Below are 12228 nucleotides of genomic sequence, written 5' to 3'. Positions count from 1 at the left end.
AGACATGGTCTTGCTATATAATCCTGGATGGATTTGAATTCATAATGTAATGCAGGTTTGCCTTGAATTGAGGCAACGCTCCTACCTCAGCCTCCTGAGTGCTGGGCTTACAAACATAAGTAGACAGTCCTGATTGATAAATTTTCATATAATAAATGTTATATACATTCAACAGATGTGCATAACACCCGGGCAAAGGAACACAATGTTAAATATTTTCCACCTGAAACAATATATAGGTGTTTTGAGACCCTTCGGGCACTTTGTCAACATGATAATTTCCTCCACATCAATTCATAAGTGTTTATCACATCCCCCAGGTACCCTCTTCACACCCTTCAGCGATTAAGAAATGAAGTTCTGGTGCTGGCAGGTGGAAAGAGATGTGAGAATTATGCAGAGGGTAAGAACACGTTGCCTCTGCCTCTGTGTTTCCTGACTCGCCCATCTGTTCTTTCTCAGAGCTAATGTAGGACCTGTCTGAACTGACACTGAGGAGGTATCATTCTGGCTTGGAGCAGCTCCTAGTGGAACAGTGACATCAGTCTGACATAACCAGCCACTGACAAGCACCTGTTCTAGAGATGAGGAATCTGAACCACAGACTGTAGCGTTTTCTGCCCAGGTCACCTAGTTAGCTCTTGGAGTACCTGGCATCAAATGAATCCACCCTTTATCCTCACAGCCACTGCCCTTGTTGTTTGCCTGCCCACTGGACCAGGTGATTTTAAAAAGACTCTTTGCAGGATGTCACAGCACGCTGCAGACACTCCTTCCTGGAATAAGCAGCTATCTGTGGTGGCAGATGGCCCTGATTGTCCCCTCACTGTGACAGCTGGCTGTCTTGCAGGTGGATTTCATCCACGGTTCCCAGCCTGAAGCATCATGTTCCTGCCATCTGAGATGACCTTGCAGAGCCCACCCATTTCTTTTTTTATTTTTATTTTTAGTTTTTAATATTTTTTATTTAAATTAGAAACAATCTTATTTTACATATCAATCCCAGTTCCCTCTCCCTCCCATCCTCCCATGCCCCTCACTAATCCCCCGTCCCATCCCCCGTCCCATCCCCCAACCACTCCCCAGGGAGGGTGAGGCCTTCTATGAGGGAATCTTCAAAGTCTGTCATTTGGAGCAGGGCCTAGCGCCTCCCCTGCCGCCCCCCCACCCCCGAATATCTGGGCTGAGAGAGTATCCCTGTGTGGAATGGGTTCCCAAAGTCCATTCATGCACTAGGGATAAATACTGGTTTATTCTCTTCTTTTCTGCAGATTTTTTTTTATTTGAATTAGAAACAAGATTGTTTTACATGTCAATCCCAGTTCCCTCTCCCTCCCCTCCTCTCCTACCATCCCCCCTCAACTAAAACCCTACCTATCACATATCCTTTCTGGCAGAGCCCACCCATTTCAAATGCCAGGGCTTCTTCTGCCTGCTTCCCCTCCTCACCTCCAGTCATAGAAAGTCCTGCGGCTCACTACCTCCTGCTTCCTGCAATTGGCCACTACTGGTGTTTAATGGGCCACAAACTATACCAGGCAGCAGCCATGCCCATGAACGATGCATCAATTGGCACTTCCCCCTTCCCTTTTATTTTTAGTAGCTCATGTGCTTATTCTGAAATTGTTACTGTCTTCAGCAGTCTCGAAGCAGCTAGCAGAGGTCCTTTCCCTCTAACACCAGTCTGTCTGTCTCCTTATCCAGTTCTCTACCAGCCCAGCATGACTGGCTATACCTATCAGGCCTTTTTCCTTTCCAAGGAAAAGACAAAGCAGATCAGAGGATGCTGAGAAAGAAAGAATTGATGTTTCCTGTTTCCTGAAGGAGACATTTGGCCAACAGTGCTGGCTACAGCTACAATTTTGTTTTGTGTTTTAATTTGTGCTGCTAAATTTAACAAATAAAAATACAGTGTCCTTGTTCCCTTGTCCAATGGAATAGAATTAAAAACCCTGATATTACCCAACACACCTATGAACACTTGATTTTTGACAAACAATCCAAATTTATACGATGGAACAAAGAGAACATCTTCAACAAATGGTGCTGGCATAACTGGTTGCAGACATGTAGAAGACTGCAGTTAGACCCAAGCCTATCGCCTTGCACAAAACTTAAGTCAAAATGGATCAAAGATCTCAACATAAATCCAGCTACACTGAATCTTCTAGAAGAGAAAGTGAGAAATACCCTTGAATCAATCAGTACAGGAGACTGCTTCCTGAACATTACACCAGTAGCACAGACACTGAGGTCAACAATTGATAAATGGGACCTCCTGAAACTGAGAAGCTTCTGTAAGGCAAAGGACACAGTCAGCAAGACAAAACAGCAGCCCACAGACTGGGAAAAGATATTCACCAACCCCACATCTGACAGAGGGCTGATCTCCAAAATATACAAAGAACTCAAGAAGCTAGTCCCCCAAACACCAAACAACCCAATTAAAAAGTGGGGTACAGAACTAAATAGACAATTCTCAATAGAGGAATCTAAAATGGCTGAAAGACACATGAGAAAGTGTTCAACATCCTTAGTCATCAGGGAAATGCAAATCAAAACAACTGAGACACCATCTTACTCCTGTCAGAATGGCTAAAATCGAAAATACCAATGACAGTTTATGCTGGAGAGGATGCGGAGAAAGAGGAACACTCCTCCACTGCTGGTGGGAGTGCCAACTTGTACAGCCACTTTGGAAATCAGTATGGCGACTCCTCAAGAAAATGGGAATGAGTCTACCACAAGATCCAGCAATTCCACTCCTAGGCATATACCCAAAAGAAGCACATTCATATAACAAGGACATATGTTCAACCATGTTCATAGCAGCATTATTTGTAATAGCCAGAAACTGGAAGCAGCCTAGATGCCCCTCAACCAAAGAATGGATAGAGAAATTGTGGTACATTTACACAATGGAGTACTACTCAGCAGAAAAAAAACAATGGAATCTTGAAATTTGCAGGAAAATGGATGGAACTCGAAGAAACCATTCTGAGCGAGGTAACCCAATCACAAAAAGACAAACATGATATGTACTCACTCATATGTGGACCTGCTTTATGATACACAGTAGTGACCATGCTTTATCAGAGCTGTTTTTTTTCTCTTTTTATTATTATTATTATTAATTCAAGTTAGGGAACAGGCTTGTTTCACATGTAATTCCCCTCTCCCTCTCCCTCCCCTCACCCCCATTCCTTCTCCCCCACCTCCAACCTACCCCCCACCCCATCCACCCACCACTCCCCAGGCAGGGTAGGGCCCCCAACCGGGGCTCCACCAAGTCTACCAAATCTTCCTGTGCTGGGCCTAGGTCCCTCCCCATGTGTTCAGAGACAGAGTGCATCCCTTCAAGTGGGATGGGCTCTCGAAGTCCCCCACACACACCAGGGCAAACACCAGTCCACCTCCCGAGGCTCCCAGGAGTGCAGGGGCCTCCCCATTGGCATCCATAATCAGGGGGCTGGATTAGTCCGGTACTGGCCTCCCAAAGAGCATCTGGGGTCGATATGCTTTCCCTTTTTCAGGCCAACTGTTTCTGTGGGTTTCTCCAACCTGGTACAGACCCCTTCGTTCTTCATTCCTCCCTCTCTTCAACTAGGTTCCAGATTTCAGCTCAGTGTATTTCTGTGGATGTCTGTCTCTGCTTCCATCAGCCACTGGATGAGGACTCTAGGATAGCATAGAGAGTATTCATCAATCTCATTCTAGGGGAAGGGCTTCTAGGCCATCCTCTCCTCCACTGCACGGACTGTCAGATCGTGTCATCCTTGTAGGTCTCTGGAGATCTTCCTAGTTCCAGATCGCTTCTCGGACCTATAGTGGCTAGAGATATGGTATCTCTCATCCTGCTCTCTCTCCTCTATTCTTCCCCCAACTCAATATATCTGCTCCTCCATTTCTTCTCCTCTACTCTTCTTCTTGTGCTCTTATTGTGGCAGCACCCACTCCCCTACCCTCATGCTCTCAATTAGCTCGGGAGTTCATGCCACTTCCCATTCCTGGGGTCCATTTATCCCTTAGAGTCATTCATGATTTCTAGTTTCTTTGGGGAAGAGGATTATAGGCTGGTAAACCTTTGCTCTATGTCTAAAAATCATATATGAGTGAGTACATACCATGTTTGTCTTTTTGTGATTGGGTTACCTCACTCAGGATGGTTTCTTCTAGTTCCATCCATTTGCCTGCGAATTTCAAGATTCCATTGCATTTTTCTGCTGAGTAGTACTCCATTGTATAAATGTACCACATTTTCTCTTTCCATTCTTCAGTTGAGGGGCATCTAGGTTGCTTCCAGGTTCTGGCTATTACAAACAATGCTGCTATGAACATGGTTGAACATATGTCCTTGTTGTATGGACATGCAGTATTTGGGTATATACCCAAGAGAGGAATGGCTGGATCTTGAGGTAGATTGATTCCCATTTTTCTGAGCAACTGCCATACTGATTTCCAAAGTGGTCTTACAAGTTCACACTCCCACCAGCAATGGAGGAGTGTTCCTTCTTCTCCGCAACCTCTCCAGCATAGGTTGTCATTGGTATTTTTGATTTTAGACATTCTGATAGGTGTGAGGAGGTATCTCAGAGTTGTTTTGAGTTGCATTTCTCTGATGGCCAAGGATTTTGAGCACTTTCTTAAGTGTCTTTCAGCCATTTCAGATTCCTCTGTTGAAAAATCTCTGTTTAGTTCTGCACCCCACTTTTTAATTTCATTGTATGGTGTTTTGGTGGCTAGCTTCTTGAGCTCCTTGTATATTTTGGAAATCAGTCCTCTGTCAGATGTGGGGCTGGTGAAGATCTTTTCCCATTCTGTGGGTGGTCGTTTTGTCTTACTGACTGTGTCCTTTGCCTTACAGAAGCTTCTCAGTTTCAGGAGGTCCCATTTATTGATTGCAGACCTCAGTGTCTGTGCTTCTGGCGTGATGTTCAGGAATCGTTCTCCTGTGCCAATTTGTTCAAGGGTTATTCCCACTTTCTCTTCTAGAAGATTCAGTGTGGCTGGATTTATGGAGAGATCTTTGATCCATTTGCACTTAAGTTTCATGCATGGTGACAGGTATGGATCAATCTGCAATTTTCTGCATGTCCAAATCCAATTGTGCCAGCACCATTTGTTGAAGATGCTATCTTTTTTCCATTGTATGGATTTAGCACCTTTGTCAAAAATAAGGTGTTCATAGGTGCGTGGGTTAATATCTGGGTCTTCAATTCGATTCCATTGGTCTATCTGTCTATTCTTTGTGCCAATACCAAGCTGTTTTCAAAACTATGGCTCTATAGTAGAGCTTGAAGTCAGGGATGGTGATGCCTCCAGAAGATCTTTTATTGTAAAGAGTTGTTTTGGCTATCCTGGGTTTTTTATTTTTCCATATAAAGTTGAGTATTGTTCTTTCAATGTCTGTGAAAAACTGTGTTGGGATTTTGATGGGGATTGCATTGAATCTGTAGATTGCTTTTGGTAGGATTGCCATTTTTACTATGTTAATTCTGCCTATCCAAGAGCATGGGAGATCTTTCCACTTTCTGGTATCTTCTTTAATTTCTTTCTTTAAAGTCTCAAAGTTCTTATTGTACAGGTCTTTCACTTTTTTGGTTAGTGTTACCCCCAGATATTTTATGTTGCTTGTGGATATTGTGAAAGGTGATGTTTCCATGATTTCTTTCTCATTGAGTTTATCATCTGTATACAGTAGGGCTACAGATTTTTTTGAGTTAATTTTGTATCCTGCTACCTTGCTGAAGGTGTTTATCAGCTGTAGGAGTTTCCTGGTAGAGTTTTTCGGGTCACTTATGTAGACTATCATGTCATCTGCAAATAGTGAAAGTTTGACTTCGTCCTTTCCAATTTGTATCCCTTTGATCCCCTGTTCTTGTCTTATTGCTCTAGCTAGAACTTCAAGTACAATATTGAAGAGGTATGGAGAGAGTGGACATCCTTGTCTTGTTCCTGATTTTAGAGGAAAAGCTTCGAGTTTCTCTCCATTTAGTTTGATGTTGGCTATTGGTTTGGTGTATATGCGTTTATCATGTTTAGATATGTTCCTGTTATTCCTGTTCTCTCCAAGATCTTTATCATGAAGGGATGTTGGATTTTGTCAAAGGCTTTTTCAGCATCTAGTGAGATGATCATGTGGTTTTTCTTTTTCAGTTTGTTTATATGGTGGATTACATTGATGGTTTTTCGTATGTTGAACCATCCTTGCATCCCTGGGATGAAGCCTACTTGATCGTGGTGGATGATTTTTCTGATATGTTCTTGGATTCGATTAGCCAATATTTTATTGAGTATTTTAGCATCAATGTTCATGAGGGATATGGTCTGTAGTTCTCTTTCTTAGTCTTATCTTTGTGTGGCTTGGGTATCAAAGTGATTGTAGACTCGTAGAAAGAGTTTGGCAATATCCCATCTGCTTCTATTGTGCGGAACAGTTTGAGGAGTACTGGAATTAGCTCTTGTTTGAATTTCTGGTAGAATTCTGCAGTGAAGCCATCTGGTCCTGGGCTTTTTTTGGTTGGGAGGCTTTTGATGACTGCTTCTATTTCATTAGGGGTTATGGGTCGATTTAAACTGTTTATCTGATCTTGATTTAATTTTGGTAAGTGATATTTATCCAGGAAACTGTCCATTTCCATTAGGTTTTCGAATTTTGTGGAGTACAGATTTTCAAAGTATGACCTAAAGATTCTCTGGATTTCCACAGTGTCCGTTGTTATATCCCCCTTTTCGTTTCTGATTTTGTTAATTAGTGTGCTCTCTCTCTGCCTTTTGGTTAGTTTGGCTAGAGGTTTGTCTATCTTGTTGATCTTCTCAAAGAACCAACTCTTTGTTTCATTGATTCTTTGTAATGTTTTCCTAGTTTCTACTTTATTGATTTCAGCTCTCAGGTTGATTATTTCCTGGCGTCTACTCCTCCTTGGTGAGTTTGCTTCTTTTTGCTCTAGTGCTTTCAGTTGTTCTGTCAGTTCTCTAATGTGACTTTTCTCTAGTTTCTTCATGTGGGCACTTAGTGCTATGAACTTCCCTCTTAGCACTGCTTTCAGAGTGTCCCATAAGTTTGGGTATGTTGTGTCTGCATTCTCATTAGATTCTAGGAAGTCTTTAATTTGTTTTTTATTTCTTCCTCAACCCAGGAATGGTGCAATTGGGTGTTATTCTTTTCCAAAAGTTTGCAGGTTTTCTGCCATTTGTATTGTTGCTGAACTCTAGCTTTAATGCATGGTGGTCTTATAAGATACAGGGGGGTATTTTAATTCTTTTGTATCTATGGAGGTTTGCTTTGTTGCCTACTATGTGGTCAATTTTAGAGAAGGTGCCATGTGGCGCTGAGAAGAAGGTATATTCTTTTGAGTTTGGATGGAATGCTCTATAGATATCCGTTAACCCCAGTTGGGTCATAACTTCTTTCAGATCCTTTGTTTCTTTGTTGAGTTTCTGTCTGGTGGTCCTGTCTAGTGGCGTAAGGGGGGTGTTGAAGTCTCCTACTATAAGTGTGTGTGGTTTTATGTGTGGTTTGAGCTTTAGTAATGTTTCTTTCACAAATGTGGGTGCCTTCGTATTTGGAGCATAGATGTTCAGGATTGAGATTTCATCTTGATGGACTTTTCCTGTGATGAGTAAGAAATGCCCTTCTTCATCTCTTTTGATTGATTTTAGTTTAAAGTCCAATTTGTTAGATATTAGGATTGCTACACCGGCTTGTTTCTTGAGGCCATTTGATTGGAAAATCTTTTCCCATCCTTTTACTCTGAGGTATCGCCTGTCTTTGAAGTTGAGGTGTGTTTCTTGTAAACAGCAGAAGGATGGATTCTGTCTTCGTATCCATTCTGTTAGCCTATATCTTTTTATGGGTAAGTTAAGACCATTGACATTTAGGGATATTAATGTCCATTGTTCGTTGGTTCTTGTTTGTTTTGGATTTATTGTTGGTGGTGTCATTGTGTGTGGATTTTGCCCTCCTGCTTCTTTTTGTGTTTGGCAAAATTAGATTATCTATTGCCTGTGTTTTTGTGCATGTAGTTATGTTCCTTGGGTTGGAGTTTTCCTTCCAGAACCTTCTGTAGTGCTGGATTTGTGGATATGTATTGTTTAAATCTGTTTTTGTCATGGAATATCTTGTTTTCTCCATCTATAATGATTGAAAGTTTTGCTGGGTACAGTAGTCTGGGTTGACATCCATGCTCCCTTAGTGCTTGTAGGGTATCTATCCAAGACCTTCTGGCTTTCAGAGTTTCCATTGAGAAGTCAGGTGTGATTCTAATTGGTTTGCCTTTATATGTTACTTGGCCTTTTTCCTTTGCAGCTCTTAATATTTTCTCTTTATTCTGTAGATTTGGAGTTTTGATTATTATGTGTCGGGGGGACTTCTTTTTGTGGTCCAGTCTGTTTGGTGTCCTATAAGCTTCTTGTACTTTCATAGGCATATCTTTCTGTAGGTTGGGGAAGTTTTCTTCTATGATTTTGTTGAATATGTTTTCTGTACCTTTGAGCAGTGTTTCTTCACCTTCTTCTACACCTATTATTCTTAGGTTTGGTCTTTTCACGGTGTCCCATATTTCCTGGATATTTTGTGTTAGGGATTTGTTGGACTTGAGGTTTTCTTTGGTTGATGAATGTATATCCTCTAGCGAGTCTTCAATAGCTGAGATTCTCTCTTCTGTCTCTTGGATTCTATTAGTTATACTCACGTCTTTAGATCCTGATTGTTTATCCAGTCTTTCCATTTCCAGCATCGCCTCATTCTGTGTTTTCTTTATTGTGTCTAATTCAGCTTTCATGCTTTGAACTGTTTCAAGAGCTTCCTTCACTTGTTTGGTTGTTTTATATTGGGTTTCTTTAGCTTCTTTAAGAGATTTGTTTATTTCTTGAAATTTTTGGTTTGTCTTTTCCTCTATTTCGTGTAATTTTTTGCTTGCTTTTTATTCTATTTTTTTAAGGGATTTTCTTGTTTCCTCTTTGAAGGTCTCTATCATCTTGCTGAGATAATTTTTGAGGTCCATCTCATCTTCATGCACTATGTTGGGCTTTTCAGGTCTTGCTGGAGTGGAGTCCCTAGATTCTGGTGGTGTCATATTGGTCTTTCTGTTGTTGAGCGAGTTCTTATTCTGTCTTCTTCCCATATCTTTTTCCAGTGAGTGCAGGTAGGATCTCTCTATCTCCTCTTGTTACTCTGTAGTGTGTGTGGGCCAGGAATTCAATGTCCGAAGCTCTGGATGGTCTTGCCTCTCCTCGTAGTCTCCTCACTCTGAAGGAGTTAGACCTCCATAGGGATCGGGTGTGTGGGGGTGGGACAGGAAGTAAGAGTGGGGTGTTTCCAGGCTCTGGGGGCTCCTCACTGCTTGGGCAGGTCTACCCCAAGCAGGAGCAGGCCCAGGGAGCTCGGGATGGATGGGGCTTTGATAAGGAGTTGGGTAAGAGTGGTGGATCACTCACCTCCTGGCAGATCGGTCGCTGGGAACAGAAGGAAGAGTGGCCTGTACCCAGATTCAGGGAGCTCCTCCCTGCCTGGGCGTGTCTGTTTCAAGCAGGGACAAGCCTGGAGGGATCTGGGTGAATGGCGCTTAGGACAGAAGCTGGGTAAAAGCAGGGGGTCGCTCACCTGGTCTGGTCTGTGATGAGTCGGCGGAAGGGGGTCAGAGCTTTTTTAATGATGTTGCTCAGAATGGTTTCCTCCCAGATGATGACTGAGAAACTAATTTAAAAAAAAAATGGTCCCAAGTACCACAAGAGTAACAGAACTGTGCTGTCTTCTGGGATTTTGTTTTTTACTTTTTTGTTGTTGTTGTTTGTTTGTTTTTTTGTTTTTCTTTGTTTTTTGTTTTTTTAAAAATGGAGTGTGCTAGATGTCTCTATAATTTTATTCAAAGGACCACAGAACCTGGAAAAGCTGTTGCTGCTATTGATGCATTAAAAAAAAAAAGATGTGCTGTGATTGATAAGGTAATAAACACTCAAGGATTAATTTTAAAAAAATGCAGGCTGCCCAGTTAAGTTTGCTTGTCAAATAAACAATACTTCTTTAATATTTAAGCATGTCCCATGCACATTATATCATATGAGGCTTATTTAAACTCAGATTTGTGATCTGTATTTTATCTAGAAACCCTATTTTAATATTTAAATAAATGGGGTGGGGGGTCGGGAAAACCTCTTTCTTGCAATGTGAGGACCATTTCTGCAATTGCAGCGAGGGTGGAGGGAAATGAGGGTCATGAGCTTCCCTTGATGCAGCAAAGAAGTGTGCAGCTGTTAGGATGACCTGCATGCTGCACCAGACATGCCTGCTTGCAGAAATGCCTCTTCAGAGTCTGAGCAATGACTTACACAGTAGTGAAAGCAGAAATTCACTCCCACCCAGGCCTGAGGAGGAATTTCAGAATATTGAGTCCTCCCTGCAATTGCCAAGAAGAAAACAAAATGTGACAAAACAAAATACTACAGATGTGATTGGTCTCTTGCCTAGAAGCAGAGTTACTCAGAGAGAGTGGATTAGGTAAAACTTGCACAGTTTGCAAAGAGCTTTCCCGAGAGCCTCCCAATCTATTAAGTACTAACTCAAAGACATCAGAGTCCATCCTTCACCTCCCTGTGGACCTCATGGCTTCAAGATGTATCTGCTTTGATTCTGGCTGACTCAGCAAGCTAGAAGGGATTATCTTCCTCCATTCTATTCACTGTGCAACACATGTAAAACTACACTGTCTGGCTGGGGATGTAGCTCAACTTGGTAGAGTGCATGTCTAGCCTGCAGGAAGCCCTGGTTCAATTCTCAGCATTACATTAACTGGGAGAGGTGGTACATGCCTGCAATCCCAGGATTTACATGCCTGCAATCATAACACTCACATGACTTCAATCCCAGCACTTACATGCCTCTAATCCTGGCACTTAGGAGATATAAGATCAGAAGGTTAAGATTATCCTTGGCTAAATGAGAGCCCATTTCAAAGAGAAAAAGAAAAACCCTATACTACCATAAGCATCTCTCTGACTTGCTAAATTGTGTGCACACATGCAGGCAAACCCTCCAGGATTTATCAGTCAGTCAAGATAAACACCTCCAATGTACATGGTGCCCCACGTCCACAATGCCCCTGAAACCTCGGGATGGGTGGGATGTGAAGGAGTCAGGATGTAAGGACTGGACCAAGCCAGTACCTCCAGAGAGCTTCGATTCTTAGTGTTTGTGGGAGAGACTCCCCACAAATCCAGGTATGTGCTATGAAGGGAGATCAGCTTCAAGTTTTGCAAAGAATGAAGAAAGGGGAGTAGGAATGAGAGGCAAGGAAGGTAGAAATCTACGTGCTAGGCTGTTGCCCATTTTTGAATGTAATTCATGGATTTATGCAGAAGGGATGCCAGTGTATTGTTTAAACCATACATCTAAATAATAGCAGTAAAATTGCATTCAGAAGAAAATGGGCTACAGGCCCACATGGGTCACTAAATAGAAAATCAATTTGAAAATTCATGAGCAAAATTCTATTTCCATTTAGTTATGAAGACCCAACAACTTAGGACAATCTAAATCTACAGATGGAGGCATGCAGAAATTCTGTCTTTGAGTATGTAATATTCTGAAACTCAATATGTGGGCAAAATTCAACACACTAGAAGAAATGAAAATGTACATTCATTTGCATATGAATAAGATTACCATTAAGCAAGAAATAAAATAATTCCTTTAAGGGCATTGTGAATCCTGATCCCTGAGGTGAATTCACAGATGGCCTTTCTTATGCTCTATTAAAACAGCAGAGACAAATACATTTCCTCTGGGCAGCCTGAGCAAGCTGCTGCCCAACAGAAAACCTTCTAACTCCATTTTACCCTTGGCCCACAATGCTCTTTGCTAGTTGCCCTGCCATCTCCACCATGGCCTTATCATTTGCTGTTCCCCTTGGCGCAACACTGGCTCCTCTCTGTTCCTGGAGGATGACAGTGGCTTCACCCTCTGCAGTGTGAAGCAGATCATCTGTCATTTCTGCTTATGTTTCCTTCATGTGTGTATGTGTTCACGGGAGGTAGGGAATGTTCATGTGTGGGGTTTGTATATGTGTGCGCATGTGGAGGCCAGAGGTCAACATCAATGTCATTCCTCAGGTCCCGGCTACTTTGTTTGTTTGTTTGTTTGTTTGTTTGTTTTGAGACAGTCTCTCTTACTTGGGACCTGGGACCCTCCAATTAGGTGAGGCTGACCAGCAATCTGTAGGGGTTTTTCTG

The sequence above is a fragment of the Cricetulus griseus genome, assembly GCF_003668045.3.
Source record: "Cricetulus griseus strain 17A/GY chromosome 1 unlocalized genomic scaffold, alternate assembly CriGri-PICRH-1.0 chr1_1, whole genome shotgun sequence".
Taxonomy (NCBI): domain Eukaryota; kingdom Metazoa; phylum Chordata; class Mammalia; order Rodentia; family Cricetidae; genus Cricetulus; species Cricetulus griseus.
The sequence above is the reverse complement of the archived record's forward strand: the minus strand, read 5'-3'. Positions refer to the sequence as shown.